The sequence below is a fragment of the Giraffa tippelskirchi genome, chromosome 11, assembly GCF_054371585.1.
Source record: "Giraffa tippelskirchi isolate mGirTip1 chromosome 11, T2T-mGirTip1v1.2.pri, whole genome shotgun sequence".
NCBI lineage: Eukaryota > Metazoa > Chordata > Mammalia > Artiodactyla > Giraffidae > Giraffa > Giraffa tippelskirchi.
The window spans coordinates 59,575,820-59,595,367 of NC_137285.1; the positions used below are offsets into that span (position 1 = coordinate 59,575,820).

Below are 19,548 nucleotides of genomic sequence, written 5' to 3' on the forward strand. Positions count from 1 at the left end.
AACTTTTAGAAACCAAGAAGCATAATAAAAGAAATTTAGAAATCAATATGAGTTAGAAGATAAAATTGGAGATATCTCACAGAAAATAGATCAAAAGGATAATGAGTTTTTTTATAAAAGGGACAGGAAAGATATGAAAGGTAGGTGAACAGTCTAGGAGGTCCACCAATTGTAAAGCAGGATCTCCAGGAAGAAAAAATATAGGAGAGAAAAGTCATCAAACAGTTCAAGAATATTTGTGCAACTCTCTAACCAGATCAACTGAGCTTTGAGGAAGAAGTAGGTACCCATTGGTGCAGTTTCTCTACATGTTCAATTTCAAGTAGAAAATAAATCTAGACAGTACCAGATCCCTAGAGCCAAACAGAAGATTTTTTAATTTAAATTACAATAATACTGTTTAAATCATCTTTTTACTGAGCTGGAGCAAAGGGATAAATCTCTCAATAAGGGATACCTTGAAAGAACTCTTTCACTGATTAGTCATCAATAATGTTCTTCTTTCCTTAGAAAAACAAAGAAACCAGTAGGTGCCAAAATTATTATTCCAGAGTCTTTAGCAAGATTGCCTGTTGAATATTCTCACAACCAGAGGAAGTACAAAATCTGTTCTGACCCATTTAGAACCCAAAGCTTCATTACGAACCTCCCAAGAACTGGAAAGCTGCACTTCATTAGGAACAGGCTGGGATCCAGGGCTTCATGAGGGAGTTGCCTGAATAGCAGGAGGCAGTTGGAAGAAATCTTCTGGATTCCTTTACATTTCTAAAAATAAACAGGAGACTCTCTTGATGAGCTTAAGATACAGAAAATCAAAAAGAGCTTAGGCCCTAGATTCTTTAATATTCATCAAAATAAAACCTGTCCCAAAGTTATAATGATCTTAGTTGCATGATAAAACCTAATTCCTGTACTCTTTTTTTTTATTCTTTTTCAATCTTTTATTATCTAATTATACATTGTTTTAAAATTTTAAAACCAATTCCAAATAAGCAATCAATAATTGAAATGGTTTTCTAGACCATGGCAACCCTGTGATCACGTCCTCCTCTCACATATGCCTGTCTTTGTTAGACACCAGAAGAATTCTAGAATCAGAGTATTTCCTTGTGATATACTTGATGATAATCACTGGTTGTTACTATCACATTACTTCTATCAAGGTGAGCTTTTCTACTCCAGACAAGAAAGAGTACAGGCTCCTTTGTGAAGAACACCAAAATTGATCATAGAAAGCACAAAATGCCTCACAGAAGAAAGTCCCTACTTTTAACATGTAAGATTTAAAAGAATCAATAAAAGTTCACTGAAGGATGAACATTCTTAGATACAGAAAATTATGTTTAAAAACTGCAAGACATTCCAAGAGGAAATACTTAAATGCAAATTTCCATCAGATACTGATCAAGTAATTTCACTCCAAAATGATAATTTATGTTAATATTTCCATATTAGAAATCATGTTGGAAGCCTGTAACGTCCTCTCCTGGAAAACAAATAATTACCTATACTATTTTGAAAACAGCTCTAGAAAATGATGAGCTCTTATCACCAGAATTGTATTCATAAGCTGTTCTGAAAGAACAATCCAGTCCTTGTCAAGCTAATTACCTAGTTATTTTGAGTCTATAGGATAATTACTCAAGATGGAAAAAAGTGACATTTTTACACTTAACCACTCCAAAAGAATAGACTGATAATATTTCTTAGTATGTTTTCAGAACCCTATGACAGCTTTTTTCTTAACAAATCACAAATATCAACAAAGTACACAGAATGATTATCCCAAAAATCACTATCTATTTCTGTTCCATCTCATTAGCAACAGTTAAGAAGAATATCTCTAAATAATTTCTTTGATCTATCATTAGCATTTGACCCAGTGGACAAAGACCATCAATAGTAAAAATGTGTAAAGTTCATATAAATCCTACATATTAGTTGCCATTTTGGAATCTAAATCATATTACTACAGTTAAAATCTGAGGTTTTTCTCATGCATCACTCAACACAAATATTTCAAGAGAGTAAACAAGTTTATGTCCAAGTACATTTTAAGAATCTATATTTGAACAACATGATTTAGCAATAGAGTTGATTTTTTAAAAGAAAGCAACAAAAATAGTGTGCTACTCTCTGAAGAGGGCCTGATTTTACCTTCTCTTTGTAAGAAGGCTCTCAAAGCAGCACTAGTCTCTGCTACAATAGTCATAACAGCTCAACATTAGTGCTCAATATATTTAATTTGGCAACGTTTTTCAACTTACAAATGGCAATTTTTAAGTAGCCCAAGTAAGTAAGTCTAATCAAAGCTATATGTAATATAGTTATAACTCCAGTTGCATGAGGATGCCACACTACCTAAAAATCTAAAATCAGACATTAACCAGGAAGGCTTTAATTGCTTTTTATACACAGTGTGGTACAGTAGTAACCTCCACATTAATTATTTTCCTCTGAGTCCACTTGCTTTTCTTCCTATGAGACATAGAACTCATAGCTAACTGATAACATTCCCCGGTCTGGAAAAACAGCAAACATTGTTGACTACATACCTCAATGTCTTTAGGCAAAAAAACTATAAATTTTATCAAATCCTAAGAAAATTTAGTTATTTGGACATATTCTACGAAAACGAAAATGTGCCTTACAGAATAACTTAGAAGTCTTTTTAAAAAACAGATAATGAATACTACTTAACTCAACTGATACTACTTAAGCACTTACCTTTTTGGCTAAGCTCCAATAAAATGTCAAGAAACAAACTCAGTGTCCCAAAGTTACAATGATCTCAGTTGCTTGATAATATCTAATTCCTATATTCTTCTTTTATTTCTTTTTAATCTTTAATTATCCAATTGTACATTGTTTTAATTTTTAATACCAATTCCAATAAGTAATGAATAATTGAAATAGTTTTCTAGATCATGGCAACCATGAGATCATTTCCTCCTTCTCACATATGCCCATCTTTGTTAGACACCAAAAGAATTCTAGAATCAGAATATTTCCTTGTGATGTACTAGATGATGATCATTGGTTGTTACTATCGCATTACTTTTATTTAGGTGAGTTTTTCTACTCCAGATATGAGTAAGAGCTAAGCTTCTCTGTAAAGAACACCAAAACGAATCACAGAAAACATAAATGTCTCACGGAAGAGTCTCTACTTTTGATATTAAATCTTTAAAAGAATCAATAAAAGTCGAGTGAAGGATGAACATTCTTTACTTCTTAAAATACTTAATGTTATAGTAACAGTATAAAATTACTGTTGTCCATGATGATTAAAACTTCAGTATTTATAAATGCCAAGTATTCAATTACATCAAAAGCTTTGATCATTTTCAATGTTGGATTCCAATGTAACATCAAATGCAAAACTATCAAATGTCCGGTTGCCAGATTTATGATACTGAAATAACATTGCAGTCATTTCTGACTGGTTTAAACTTAAAAGACTTAGCTCAGTTTGACTGAACTTAGTGGTAAATGGACTAAACATTGTGATCTGCACCTTATTTTAATAAACACATGCTATGATGTCTTCAAGATGGATACCTTGACATTGATCATTCTTATCTTTATTGCATCATCAGAGTCAAATAGTGGACCTCAGCCGGGGTGATTTTTGTCCCTCTGGGGACATCTGGCAATGTCTGAAGACATTTTTGGTTGTGACACTGAGGGTGGTGCTACTGGTATCAAGCTACCTACAAAGCACAGGACAGCCCCCTACCCACCATAAGTAAGTGACAGCCCCAAATTACAATATTGTACAGGCTGAGAAATAGTTACAAGGACTAACACTCAAAAATTCATACTAACGTACTATTCCTCAGGTTGCAATAAAGAAGGAGAACTCAGGCTGACAGTTCATAACTGCTTCTATGGTCAATTTAACCCTGGAATTTATTCCACATTTGGGCACTCAGAGCCCATATTCATTAAGTTCTCATTCTAGTCACATCCTTTCATTCATTCAAAAATCTTTTTTATGCCATTTCAGGCCAATGCTGGAAGATTCCTCTGTATAATTAAAATTAAGTACAAGGTTTAATAAAAGCCCTCAGGGTCATATCTGTTTTGAACAAAAACTCAAAGAGAAGCTAAATAGAATACATTTAATCTATCGCTAGTTCTTCAATATATTCCCTTTAAACCATTTAACTTTTACTCCCCAAATGAAGATTGTTCACCTGTAATTTTCATGTTTTTATTACAGTTCTGACAGTTCTTTAAAGTTTCAGCCCTGATCACAAAGAGAGATGCTCTAAAATGCAAATGAGATGTCCTCATCATATTAAAAACTGAATAGTGTCACAGCAGAAATAAACAAAGCTGAAGTTCTGATAGATGCTTTCTATGAAATATGAAATAGCCAAGTAACAAACTTTAAGATATGCCTAAATTTATATGCTTCCAAGCTATTCAGATATAAAGCAAGCACTAACAAATGGGCAACCTTGTCCACTGCAAGGCTAATAAATCAAAACCACCAAGGTAAGTTAACTGCATTTCCAGTGGGTGCAGATTTATCATCAGAGGCCTGATAATCATGCAGCAACTAAAAAAAGCTATGTGTTTTCCATGACCTTGGTCATAAGTCACCAACAACACTGACTTGTAACTTTTCACTGTTATGTCACACTAGGCACACTCTAAAAAAGGTTTCAGGATTTTTGTACTTCCGAATGAGCACACATGTATTCATTTGGTTATATCTTTTTTTTTGCATTAGAACTCAGTATAAAAACCGTGAACATCTGATATATGAAAAATAGGATAGTGGATAAGAAACTAAAGAAAAGCAGCACGTAAATGTCCAGAATTTTTTTGAAAATATAAAGCTAGCTAGAAGCTTGAGGTTGTCTAAATGCAGAAGGCTCCAAAATTTCACCTTTTCAGCAATTACTGTATCTCTTATGTCTGGCAATTCCTTTTCACTGGATTCCCAATACCAAACTGGTAATAAAGTAAACAGGAATGTCATCAAGGTTGAAATGAAGTCAGAGAAGCTTTGAAGCATTCCATTCTGTAAATAGTTTTATTTTGATCTCTACATGTGGAGAAAGGCCCAGCTGCCACAAATGTTTCAAAGAGGGGGAAAGTAGTTAATAGATGCTGATAACTTTCTAGGCTTTTCAAAGATTAACTCAAATATGGCATATCCTTTCAAGAACACAAAACGGACAAAATACGGAATAAATTGTTGCAACAATGGGCAACAAGTCAAGGTATATTTATCAAACTTGGATATTGGCTCCCAAGTTTTGAATGAGAGAGAAGAGAAATGATTAGATTTTTTTAAAATATTTAAATAAAGATTTTTTTTTTGTCTTAGAACAATAGGCCAAGTAGCCAGAAGATAAAATGTTGAGGAAGTGCATCATCTGAAGAATTGCTTAAAATTACAAGCCTGAATTAGAATCTTGATAGGAATCCTTATGGCATGAATAACTTTAGGCTAGCCAGGTAATCACTCAGAGCCTCTGGTTTTTGCTGTTGTTCACTTTGCTTTATTTTGCTTTGCTTTAGTGTTGGTTCTGATTTGTGTTTTAAGGTATAAAACAGAGATTATAAAATATATCCTCCAGAAGGATTATGTGGGCTAATGTATGTAAAAAGCCTGAAATACATATTATGTAAAAAATTAAAAGTGTATGAAAGTATTAACTCTCTGGCAAAGTAGGTTATGGAGTCTCTACGTCAGAAGACAAAGAGCAAAGACGGAGGGTGGGGAGGAGTCAACATACTGGATCCCACACACCTTGCCAGCCCTCACTCTAAAGACAGCCCAGAGATTTTCCGACTGCTAGGGGGTAAGCAAGTCAGTCAGAAAACTCAAGATTCTAACAATAATAGTAGCTAATGTGCCAGACACAACAATCCAATTCAGGTGGTTCTATCCTTTTTTCTTTTAAGCTATTTTCTTTTTAGATTTTTTTTAATGTGGACCATTTTAAAAGTATTTATTGAATTTGTGGCAATATTGCTTCTGGTTTATGTTTCGATTTTTTGGCCACGAGGCATGTGGGATCTTAGGTCCTTGCCCAGGGATCAAACCCACACCCCCTGCACTGGAAGGCCAAGTCTTAACCCTAGACCACCAGGGAAGGCCCTACCATTTTCAATTAGTATTCTACAGCAGCAGGACCCAAAGATCAAAGAAATTAAGGAACCTGCCCAGGTTACAGGTAGCAAATGGGAGGCGGGGACCCTCAAGAAGTACTAGAACCAAAATCAAGCTCAAGAACAGGAAGCCACTAGTATAGAGAGGGTGACATCCATGATGAGTCCTGGATGCTGGCTTCTCACCAAGGTGTCCCTTTTGGGCCTGCAGCTGGGGTTAACTATTCTTCTAGACACAACTATCCTTTAGTACCCTACCTTCCCTCACTGGTACAGGGTCTGGTGCTTAAGCAGGGATTTGGGAGAACAGCAAAGTTTTAGCAAAGAAGCGAAGATGAACAACAGAATTGGGTTTCAGGAGAGTCAAGCTTGAATGAGTGGTATGGTCAAAAAGAAGTATACAACACCAAGACAATATACAAGATTGTTCTCGGTGCTTGCTATACAGTGTCTGGGAGAATGCAAAAGTGAAAACTGAAGAAGCCAATTTTGACAACAGCAGAAAGGGCAAAAACAAGGTCTGGAAACAGCAGGCAAAGACAAAAAGTCAAGAACTAAATATATTCAGGAATGAATCAGAAAACCAGGAGCAAATGCAGAAAGAAAGCAAAAGGGTCCAGACATTTTGCCTTAACAGGAGGATTCAGTGGAGGGGAGTCAAATGAGTGGAGGGGAGTCAACACCCCAGGGGTCACCCTCAACCCCTGGCTGATGGAAGCCCACGGATTCACACTCCAGCCTCCTGTTCTCAGGGCAGATAATCCTGAGAAACACTCTGTGCAGTTCTCAGAGGTTCAGATGGAATAGCGCGCCCACTGCCAATAGCGGCAACCTCATTCAGTTCAGTTCAGTCACTGAGTCATATCCAGCTCTTTGCGACCCCATGGACTGCAGCACACCAGGCTTCCCGGTCCATCACTCACTCCCAGAGCTTGCTCAAACTCATGTCTGTTGAGTTGGTGATGCCATTCAGCCATCTTGTCCTTTATAGTGCCCTTCTCCTCCTGCCTTCAGTCTTCGCCAGAATCAGGGTCTTTTCTAGCTTTTCTTCTCACACACCTTTATATTGGTTTTCTATCCCTACGTCATGCTCCCCACCTTCTCATTCTACAGTATCTCAAGTGAGATAAGAAATTTACATCTGGATGTCCCATGAGCCCATAACTGTGACTGGTAAGGAAAGTTATAAAAGAGACTATTAGTCCTCCCAGATGGCCCTACCCCCTAATATGGTAGCCCGGCAAAAGTCTGAAAACCTCAGCCAAAAAACAAAGGAAACCCCATCATCACCTACCTTGTCCCCGAGGAAGGCACACATCTCTGAGTGACTCAAGATAACTGCAAATAATATCAGAGTCCAGGCCCAATATGGTTAGTGTTTGCACATTGCTAAGCATTGCATTGACCAGAGAATGAAAAAGAGGAAATCATTTTGGTTCTTCTGTAATCCTGCAATTATTGTATCAGTTCAATTCAGTTGCTCAGTCATGTCCGACTCTGCGACCCCATGGACTGCAGCACACCAGGCCTCTCTGTCCATCACCAACTCCCGGAGTTTACTCAAACTCATGTCCATTGAGTCGGTGATGCCATCCACCCATCTCATCCTCTGTCATCCCCATCTCCTCCCGCCTTCAGTCTTTCCCAGCATCAGGGTCTTTTCAAATGAGTCAGTTCTTTGCATCAGGTGGCCAAAGTATTGTATACCACAATAAAATAGAATTTGGAGTTTTATCTCAATAACATAGATCTTTCCTAGAGAAGGAACACCTTCTCAAAATTGGCAAGTCCATGGAGAAGTAATTCTATTGGGACAACCATGAGCAAACCTGGGGTGACAAAAGCTATGTGTGATTGGAGGAGGAATACAGGCCTAGAGCTCTATGGCTCTGATGACCACGGTGGTCCTCAAGACCACTGTGAATGCCATCAGAGTGCAGACCTGATGCCTCTCAGTCTGCAGAGAGTCTAGAGTGATGAGTCAAATCAGAAGGCATTCTTGGCCTTGCCTTACCTTGGCCTCCTGACAAGTGGCCTGGAGAGCCTCTCCATGGAGCAGAATAGGTGCTTAAGTGCTGTTCAACAAAAGCTGCAGAGCTGGCAGCAATAGGAGATGAGCACGTCGTCAGGTCAAGGAAAACTCAACCTCCTTGAAACTGCACAGGCAGAGGACTCCCTGACAGGTCTGAACTATGGCATCTGTGATTCTGGGAGAGAATATTGACATTTCTATGATCTCCTATGTACATTGTGTTTGTTTATACCTACTGCAAAGATATATCATACACAACTTTATAAGTATACTTAAATACAACAAAGCATTTATTATCAAATTTTTAAGCATTTTAAAGCCTTTATTATCAAAGGCTTTATTACATTTGAGGTAATTTATAAAAAAATATTTTTTAAATATCTTTTAAAATTTTTTAAAAGATGCTTGCTCCTTAGAATAAAAGCTATGACAAACCTAGACAGCGTGTTAAAAAGCAGAGACATTACTTTGCCTACAAAGGTCTGTATAGTCAAAGCTATGGTTTTTCCAGTAGTCAAGTACAGGTGTGAGAAAGTGAAAAGTGAAAGTGAAAGTCACTCAGTCGTGTCCGACTCTTTGCGAGCCCATGGCCTATCTACAGTCCATGGAATTCTCCACGCCAGAATACTTGGAGTGGGCAGCCTCTCCCTTCTCCAGGGGATCTTTCCCACCCAAGGATAGAACCTAGGTCTCCCGCATGGCAGGCGGATTTTTTACCAGCTGAGCCACAAGGGAAGCTCACAAAAGTGAGAGATGGACAATAGAAAAGGCTGAGCGCCGAAGAATTGACGCCTTTGAAATGTGGTGCTGGAGAAGACTCTTGAGAGTACCTTGGACAGAAAGGAGATCAAACCAGTCAATCCTAAGGAAATCAACCTGAATATTCATTGGAAGGACTGATGCTGAAGCTGAAGTTCCAATACTTTGGCCACCTGAGGCAAAGAGCTGACTCATTGGAAAAGACCCTGATGCTGGGAAAGATTGAGGGCAGGAAAAGAAGGGGACGACAGAGGATGAGATGGTTGGACGGCATCACCGACTCAATGGACATGAGTTTGAGCAAACTCCAGGAGATGGTAAAGGACAGGGAAGCCTGGTATGCTGCAGTCCATCAGGTTGGACATGATTGAGTGACTGAACAACAAATAAAAAATATATATGGTAGGGACTTTCCTGATGGTTTAGTAGTAAGGACTTCGACTTCCAATGCAGGGGGTGTGGGTTCAATCCCTGGAGGGGTAGCTAAGATCCCACATGCCTCATGGCCAAAAAACCAAAACATAAAACTGAAATAATAGTGTAATAAATTCAATAAAGACTTAAAAATAGTCCACATCAAAAAAAAATGTTTAAAAATACACATATATGGTAAATGACAATAAAGAGAGGAAATCAGGACAGAGGGTAAACTACGAGACAATAATAAAACAGATGGAATATATAAATTACCAGCCAGCCTAATATTTTTAAGGGAGAAAGGGGACATCTGCAAAATTAGGGACAAGCAAATATAAGCACTTACAGAATATTTATATATGTCAGTCACTGTTCTAGGCACTTTTCATAAATATTGTCTCATTTCGTTTTTACCACAACCCTTTCTCCATTTTATAGGTGGGGAGGCAGGACAAATAAAACATAATTTATCCAAAGTCACACACCTTGTAAATAGTGGAGCTAGGATTCAAATCCAGGCAGTGTGGCCCCAAAGTCCACGCTCACATCTACTAACTAATGTTCTGTCCCAAAATGGAAGGAACCAGAACACAAAGAGTGTAAGAGCCTAACATTTTTGAAAACCTTGGGATAATGCTTACAGGAAAATTTCATACTACTAAAAGCAACACTGTAAAGGAGACAAAAACTAAACTAAAACCATGGGGAATAAATGAGGAAGTTGTCACAGACCTATCCTCAAAAAACTGCCAGACCCAGAGCTTTTTATGTTAATTATTTCAGTTTCAAGGAAGATACAATTAAAATATTATCTCAAAAATTTCACAGCATGAAAAAAAAAGAAAAATATGTAAATTTGTTTTCTGAGTCTTGTTTTTGGTATCATAAACTTGGTGCCAAAACCTTATAAAAAGACAGAAGCAGGAAGCAATGGGTCAATTTTGCTTAGAAATATAAATGCAAACCTCCTGTGTAAAATATTAAAAATTTATATCCAGTGGTTACTTAAAAGTAACATCAAAAACATGCAGTCTTTTATACAAAGTGTGCAACAAAGGTTCAACCCTAGGCTATAAATGAAGAGTGCTAAAGAATCTGCCTGACAATACAGAAGATGCAGGAGACGTAGTTTTAATCCCTGGGTCAGAAAGATCCCCTGGAGTAGGAAATGGCAACACATTCAAGCACTCTTGGCTGGCAAATTCCATGGACACAGGAGCCTGGTGGACTATAGTCCGTGGGGTCTCAAAGAGTCAGACACAACTGAGTGACTGAGCATGCACACATACATCTCTTAATGGAAGTCACTACAGTGAGGGGATAAATGAGAGCAGCAACTGAATTATTCCAACAGATTCTGAAAACGCATCTGAAAAATATGAACATCCACATAGTTCATGTGGATGAACCATCCATTTAGTTTTACTAAAACTTTTAGTAAAGTAGGAATAAAAAAAAATTCCTTCAACATGATCAAAATTTTTTCAAATAGACACAAGTATCCTTAATGATGAAACACTAGCCTCATTCTCCTGATCAGTTCAGTTCAGTTCAGTTGCTCAGTCGTGTCCGACTCTTTGCGACCCCATGAACCACAGTACGCCAGGCCTCCCTGTCCATCACCAACTCCCGGAGTCCACTCAAACCCATGTCCATTGAGTCGGTGATGCCATCCAACCATCTCATCCTCTGTCATCCCCTTCTTTTCCTGTCCTCAAGCTTTCCCAGCATCAGGGTCTTTTCCAATGAGTCACCTCTTTGGACTTTTGTTGGCAAAGTAATGTCTCTGCTTTTAAATATGCTATCTAGGTTGGTCATAACTTTCATTCCAAGCAGTAAGCATCTTTTAATTTCATGGCTGCAATCACATTCTGCAGTGATTTTGGAGCCCACAGAAATAAAGTCAGCCACTGTTTCCACTGTTTCTCCATCTATTTGTCATGAAGTGATGAGACTGGATGCCATGATCTTAGTTTTCTGAATGTTGAGCTTTAAGCCAACTTTTTCACTCTCCTCTTTCATTTCATAAAGAGGCTTTTTAGTTCTTCTTCACTTTCTGCCATAAGGGTGGTGTCATCTGCATATCTGAGGTTATTGATATTTCTCCCGGCAATTTTGATTCCAGCTTGTGCTGGACGTTATTAAATCTTTCCTTATTCTACTGTAAACATACATATTGAGAAAGGAGAATAAGAAATTCAGGTACATCTGTAGAGAGTAGGAACTGAGTAGAAGATAAAAAGATACATTTAAATAAATGGAAAATAATGAACTATAAAATAAATATAATTGGGAAAATGATTTTTATTTAGGAAAAAAGAAATTCTACCTCACACCACAACTCACAGAAAAATAAATTCCAAAAGCAATGAAGTTTTATATATAAAAATCTTTTTAACAGATATGTAAACATTAATTTTATAGACCCATAAGCAGGAAACCAATGTGTTTTCATAGAATACTGTCCTTTGCTATTATGGCAAAATATATCAACCTTCTTAGTATTAATTTTTTCATATTTAGCATAATTGATTACTTGCTTCTAAATATATAAAATCAAGGAACACCACTAATACAAAATATTTGATACAACACCTCATAATTTTAGCCTTTCCAAAGTAAAATTACATTTCTTCATAGGTAAGTTTGCTTTTAATGTAACATGAGGGTGACTCAATTTTGGTATCCAACATATGCTGTTGATTGGCTGGTTCATTTTCTACCAATCTAGAAAAATGTCTACTGACACACTATAATATGATGACAGACTATTTACTGGGTAAATAACAATTACAGAAAAGAAAATAAACAGGGGGAAAGTAAAGGATTCTGAAATTGACCAAATCATGAATTTTGTGTAAACTGAAAGACAACAGTTTCTTCTGTTCATAAATGATATTTGGAAACTTCTGCAATTCAATCTCAAATCATGTTCCGGAAGCGCTCTGTCTCAAAATAAGTTTGTTATTTTAGTCTCCACACTCATTGAGTCATTCTCCAAAGAAGCTGCCAAATCATCACCAGCTGGCCACTTGGGAACAAGTCTAGGCTAACAGCAGGTATTTCTTTTTGAATCATTAATAGAGATTAAAAGAATAGAGTTGAACTAATCTAAACCTGTCAAGTTGGAATAAAGGGTTACAATCAAGAGAGTTTGAATTGTGCAGTAAAACTTTCAAACATATCCATTTTCCTCCCTATAAATGCTTACCTCTTTTAAATGTTCTGGATTTTCTGAAATATCAATTGTAGATAAAGTGCCTAGTAATTCTTCTGCTCCCTTATGCCTGGTTCTTTCTTGGTATCATCAGAGAAATCCTTGGAGGCATTAGTGAAACCTGGGTAAAAGCATGCACAGCCGTATAGCTTGTGATACCCACCCCCCACTTGCTTACCAACTTTGCTGGACTCTATCTACAATAGCAACAAAATGTACTGAGTTTCAAGTTAATAAGAAAAAAGTAAATGCATAAGATTGCTAGATTGCTAGTGAGAATATAAACTGGCCTAACCACTCTACGGGAGAAGGCAATGGCAACCCACTCCAGGACTCTTGCCTGGAAAATCCCAAGGACAGAGGAGTCTGGTAGGCTGCAGTCCATGGGGTCCTTAGGAGTTGGACACAACTGAGCGACTTCACTTTCAATTTTCACTTTCATGCATTGGAGAAGGCAATGGCAACCCACTCCAGTGTTCTTGCCTGGAGAATCCCAGGGACGGCGGGGACTGGTGGGCTGCCATCTATGGGGTTGCACAGAGTTGGCCACAACTGAAGCGATCCATGGTGATGCTATTTAATATCTTCATGCCCTTTAATCCAGTAATTTTCCAGAACTATTTATATTCAACTGGGCTTCCCAGGTGGCATTAATGGTAAAGAACCTGCCTGCCAATACAGGAGAAGAGATGCAGGTTCAATCCCTGGGTCAGGAAGATCCCCTGTAGGAGGGCATGGCAACCCAATCCTGTATTCTTGCCTGGAGAATCCCATGGACAGAGAAGCCTGGTGGGCTACAGTCCATAGGGTTGCAAAGAGTGGACACGACTGAAATGACTTCATACATTTACATTCTACTAGGTTCAGCACAACATTATTTAGTCACAATAGGTTCACTCTTTGCTGGATCATTTTTTACTTTGATCAGATGGTACTCTAATCCAGAAACAACAGCGTTAGAGCCATAGACACTAAGCAATGCTTCAGCCTAGCAATCTCCACTGATTCTCAACCAGGGTCCCAGGGGTTCGTCAGAAATGTGGGAGAGTATCTGATGGTCCTATTAGATGGTTAGGGATGCTATATGCCTGCCATCCCTGGATTATTTCCATATAACAAAGAATTGCTGTGCCCAAATCTACCAGTAATACAAACTGGTACTCTGCTCAGATCCCCTCTTCAAGGCCAACGCACCGACCCTCAAGTTGCAAGGAATATTGTTTTGCTTATATTTCACAGCTATGTCCTTCACTGAGCACTGCCTCTGCTGCAGAGAACTATCTTGCCCAAGGTTGTTCTTCCTCCCAGGATGAACCCATAGGTGTTGTCCAGCTGAGAAAAGAAATACACATCTGACTACTTTGCTTCAACTTGGAACAAAGCCTCCATTTCCCTACAGCTTTCTTGAGGACTCGCTGAGAGGCCTCGGTTGCTACCCTAAATGCACGTCAGCTTCTCCCTCAGCCCAATTTTGCTTCCTAAGTTCATCACTGGACTGTCTCCTTGAACACATATACACCAGTAGAACTTCTGCACTCAATTCTCCCTCTCAGAGTCTGTCTCCACAGAACCCGATTTATGACAGTCCTCAATGAGCTCCACTGCCTAGTCTATCCCCTCATCTTCCAGATGAGTGAAGACTCACTCAAGGCACAGGGGTAGCTCGTTCAGCATTCATTGCACATGCTGTGCATTAAAAACCATGAGAAGCTTGAGAAATTGGGAGAGAACTGCATGAAAAAGAAAAAAAAATGTTAAAATATTTACTTTTTTTAAACTTTTAATTTTGTATTGAGACATAGCCAATTATATCAAGATTGCCGGGAGAAATATCAATATCAATAACCTCAGATATGCAGATGACACCACTCTTATGGCAGAAAGTGAAGAGGAACTAAAAAGCCTCTTGATGAAAGTGAAAGAGGAGAGTGAAAAAGTTGGCTTAAAGCTCAACATTCAGAAAACTAACATCATGGCATCTGGTCCCATCACTTCATGGCAAATAGATGGAGAAACAGTGGAAACAGTGTCAGACTTTATTTTGGGGGGCTCCAAAATCACTGTTGATGGTGACTGCAGCCATGAAATTAGAAGACACTTACTTCTTGGAAGGAAAGTTATGACCAACCTAGACAGCATATTAAAAAGCAGAGACATTACTTTGCCAACAAAGGTCCGTCTAGTCAAGGCTGTGGTTTTTCCAGTGGTCATGTATGGATGTGAGAGTTGGACTGTGAAGAAAGCTGAGCGCCAAAGAATTGATGCTTTTGAACTGTGGTGTTGGAGAAGACTCTTGAGTCCCTTGGACTGCAAGGAGATCCAACCAGTCCATCCTAAAGGAGATCAGTCCTGGGTGTTCACTGGAAGGACTGATGTTGAAGCTGAAACTCCAATACTTTGGCCACCTCATGAGAAGAGTTGACTCACTGGAAAAGACCCTGATGCTGGCAAGGATTGGGGGCAGGAGGAGAAGGGGACGACAGAGGATGAGATGGCTGGATGGCCTCACCAACTCGATGGACAGGAGTTTGGGTAAACTCCAGGAGTTGGTGATGGACAGAGAGGCCTGGCATGCTGGGATTCATGGGGTCACAAAGAGTCAGACACAACTGAGCGACTGAACTGAACTGATAGCCAATTAACAATGTTGTGATAGTTTCAGGTGAACAGAGAAGAGACTCAGCCATACATATACATGGATCTATTCTTCCCCTTATTATGGGAAATAATAAGTACCCAAGGAGAAAAAAAGCAGAATGAGAATTTTTAAAAGCATTTAGATTAAACTACATGGGTAATTCTAAATAATGATAGAGACTGAGATTCAATATTCCCAGCTCTTTGCGATCACAGAAATCTAAAGAAGACTTCCAAAATATCTCAGTTAGAGAAGACTACTTAGTCTGGATCCCTTAATTACCATCAGTTTGTCTAAACGATTTAAGATTTAGTATTGATCATCATGATGGAGCCAAAAAGTTATAATGAGACATTTTCCTCCTAAAAGTAAACAGCTGGTATCATGAGGAGGTCATTCATGGAGGTGAGAGTGAATCAACATGAACTGATCGATCAAATCCCCTTCATTTACAACCCTTACTTCTCTTTTCTCAGCAAAGGTTGCCAGTTCTAGACACTGTCCACCAAAGGAGTCTTTCTTAGCTCCAGTTATCTCTTCCAAGGCATATGTCAATATTGGAAGACACATCTCTAACCTGGTCAATTCCTCCACTCTTATTTTAACATAGTTCTTAAGTATGGTATTACAACATGTTTGTTCTGCTCCAAGTGCAGAAATTCCCCCTATTTTTTTCAAGAATCAAGTAGAAAGAAATATAGTGTTGCTGAAATTCCCAATTATGTTGTTAACAACCTCTCCTTTCCACACATAAAAAAGAAAAACAAAATAAACAGATTTTGAAAGATTTTGTTTAATGAAAGCCCATACCTGGAATACAAAATTAAGTTTAAATTACTAAGATTTCTCTTTTTTTGTTTTGCAGATGACACCACACTTATGGCAGAAAGTGAAGAACTAAAGAGCCTCTTGATGAAAGTGAAAGAGGAGAGTGAAAAAGTTGGCGTAAAGCTCAACATTCAGAAAACTAACATCATGGCATCTGGTCCCATCACTTCATGGCAAATAGATGGGGAAACAGTGGAAACAGTGGCTGACTTTATTTGGGGGGTGCTCCAAAATCACTGCTGATGGTGATTGCAGCCATGAAATTAAAAGACGCTTACTCCTTGGAAGGAAGGTTATGACCAACCTAGATAGCATATTTAAAAGCAGAGACATTACTTTGCCAACAAAGGTCCGTCTAGTCAAGGCTATGGTTTTTCCAGTGGTCATGTATGGATGTGAGAGTTGGACGATGAAGAAAGCTGAGTGCCGAAGAATTGATGCTTTTGAACTGTGGTGTTGGAGAAGACTCTTGAGAGTCCCTTGGACTGCAAGGAGATCCAATCAATCCATCCTAAAGGAGATCAGTCCTGGGTGTTCATTGGAAGGACTGATGTTGAAGCTGAAACTCCAATACTTTGGCCACCTCATGCAAAGAGTTGACTCATTGGAAAAGACCCTAATGCTGGGAAGGATTGGGGGCAGGAAGAGAAGGGGACGACAGAGGATGAGATGGTTGGATGGCATCACTAACTCGATGGACATGAGTTTGGGTAAACTCTTGAGAGTTGGTGATGGACAGGGAGGCCTGGCGTGCTGCAATTCATGGGGTCGCAAAGAGTCGGACACGACTAAGCAACTGAATTGGACTGAACTGAACTCTTTTGTTGCATAAAAGAAAAATAATCTTTATCACACTGGAATACTTAATTTTCTCAGAGTCAAAATTAGTTATTTTATAAGTCAAGGAATAAAGCACACTGAATGAATGGAATTATAATCAAAGCCAATATGATCAAGATAATTTTCCCCAAAGCCTCATTTGAAAAGAATTTGACATTTTAATGTGAAAACTCACAGAAGTCCTTTGCGTTTAACTAAGCTCCTCAAAATATTGTGCCAAATACTTAACATTTATTTTAAAACATTTTAAATAGTACTTTTACCATTTACATGTCCAAAAACAATCCTGAAAAGAATGATTTTTCTAACTTACAATAAAAAAAAACTTCTGTTTTTCAAAGTCTGATAGGTTATAATCATAAAATACCAGGTTTCTCTTTATCAGCTTATGATATGAAAAGAATTATGTCCAATAGGTTTGGTCAGGGGGAGTACCAACTAGAATTTACTATTAATAATTTCTTCATTGTCTCGGTCATCTATGTGCAGTACCAGAAGAAGGAGTCAAATATTAGGACTTACTCTTTTTAAGAAGTTGAACAATGATAGGAGTTACTGCCAAATCCCGCTCTGTTATACAAACTCTAGGTTTACATCAAAGATCACCATGGTTTTGTTTCAGTCATACTCTGATTTACTGGCCCCGTCGTCTTCATATTGCATAGGACAATCATATGTTTAACTAAATCTGGGGAAAATAATAAGCATTCCACATTTAGGGGGTGGCAATATGGGCCCCCTCCTGTGCTGAACATGTCCCAGTTTATAGCTAAGTTAACAATTCAAAGGCTAAACTAGAAAAGTCAGGACAGCTTGACTTTGTTGGTTTCCCAGTTGTACAGCTTGCCATCTATTTCACTGAGGTAACAGGGCACCATAACAGGAACAGATTGTTCCATCAGCAGAACAAAAACTGAACTGGAGCAGCTTTCTCCAAAACTGTAACTGTTTTCCAAATGTGCATGCTCTAGTAAGGGCTAAGGTTATTTATTCAAATGCTAATAGAAATTACTGTGGCCACTAGCACTCTAAATTGAATTTAGAAACTGTTCTCTTCTCTCCTGCTAAAAGATCTGGTTATCTCCCTAGATTTTTTCCCTCATTGAACCAAATATCCTTTTGTATCTATGTGAAATAACGATTTGATGTTAATCACTCTGTTTACCTTGGCATCATTCCACAAATACTCATACATTTAGAAAATGAAATTTCCGCCATATCTTTCTAATTATGATTTAGCTCTTCTTTACTGGGTTACTTTTAAGATCAGTTATGATCAAGGTAACAAAAAAACTGGAAAGCCTTAGATCATGGAAATAGCTTTCTAGTAGATACTCTCTGTTAAATCTCTAATCATCCCCAGCTTTGCAATGTCCTTGCAATGAAATCAAAACTACATAGTTTGACTTACAAGCCCTGTACCATCTGCCTTCTGCTCATTTCTGCCAATGCCTCATTTCCCCCTTGAAGTTTAGCTTCAGCTTCAGTAACCTTCTTTCCATTCTGAAAGGCACTATAGTCTTCATGCCTTGAAGTCTGTGCACCCACTTCTTTCTGCCTAAACACTCTTACTAGGATTACTCCCACCCCTTTTGCTTGCCTACCTCCTCATCCTTTCTTTGTCACTCTTTTTGACAAATATATAGGGAATATGTCAATGTTGAATAGAATTAGTGCTGCCATCAAAAAAAGACTTTTCTCTCTCAAAACATCTCCCTTACTAGGGCATTTTTTGTGAAGATTCAAATACAAATTTTAAAAGAACTGACAAAGAATTATGTGCATGTAGTGAACTTACTGAAATTAATAACATGGTTTGTTATGTGATGAGGCCAAGCAGAGAACAGAGCCCCTCGGTAAGAAATGGAGGCCTGAATGGGGAACTCCCTTAGACGCCCTGCTCATCTGCTTCAGTGCTACCAAACAGGGGACCATGGGTTGGTACTTGTCTGTGACTCTGTCACAGGAGGATGAGGAGATAGGAAATTGCACTAGAAAGTAAATTAACACACTGCATCCTTCATTGAGAAAGTCTTGCAGCCAAAAAAAAAGTTAGCTGAACTAAACATATTTAGTGACTTTGTGTAGCTCCGATTATAACACAATTCTGAAAGTCCTAGAAAAAGAATTGAACGTAATAAAAAGGATCATAAAAGCAAGAAGAAGCTTACTACATAAAAATTTTGTGTCTGTCCATTCTTTTTAAGGTCTGGCCTTAAATTGTATCCATATCTGTGTTCTGTTTTCCCTTACCTCTGGGCATACTAGATCTAGCTATGATGTTGACTAAGGAGGAAAATTCAGAAAACATGGGTTAGACATTAACATTATTTTACAGTGAAAGGGTTGCACTAAATCAACAGTTCTCAACTAAAGGTGATTTTGACCCTCACAGAACATTTGGCAATATCAAGAAATTTTGACTATTACAGCTGGGACCTGGGGGGGAGGGAACAGGTGCCACAGATACACCACTGGCCTTTTGTGGGTAGAGGCTATAGGATATTGGTAAACCTCCTACGATGCACAGGACTGCCCACTACACTCCCACAAACAAGGGATTATCCAGCCCAAAATGCCAATAACGCTGATGCTGAGAAACCCTGCACTGGTAATCTCTAAAGTCCCTCTCATCTCTAACATTCTCTGATTCTTTATTTTAATGTTCACAAGAATTGTATACAT

At 38.3% G+C, this 19,548-nt stretch overlaps 1 protein-coding gene across 31 annotated transcripts in view; it reads right to left on the reverse strand.

Moving 5' to 3' along the window:
- IQCM (IQ motif containing M) overlaps positions 1 to 19,548 on the reverse strand; it is a 589,121-nt gene that overhangs the window by 557,389 nt on the left and 12,184 nt on the right. For 16 of the 31 annotated variants that reach the window (XR_014069351.1, XR_014069349.1, XR_014069344.1 and 13 more), the window contains exons 1-2: positions 2,728 to 2,984; positions 647 to 765 (exon numbers count right to left, since the gene is read on the reverse strand). The exons of 10 other annotated variants lie outside the window; for them this stretch is intronic. The gene's annotated coding sequence lies outside the window, so the exon portion shown is untranslated. Of the gene's footprint in view, positions 1 to 646; positions 766 to 2,727; positions 2,985 to 8,146; positions 8,340 to 12,551; positions 12,679 to 17,385; positions 17,552 to 19,548 lie in introns of those variants that run through there. 5 more of the 31 variants (XR_014069348.1, XM_081544023.1, XM_081544031.1 and 2 more) reach the window with 3 other exon arrangements.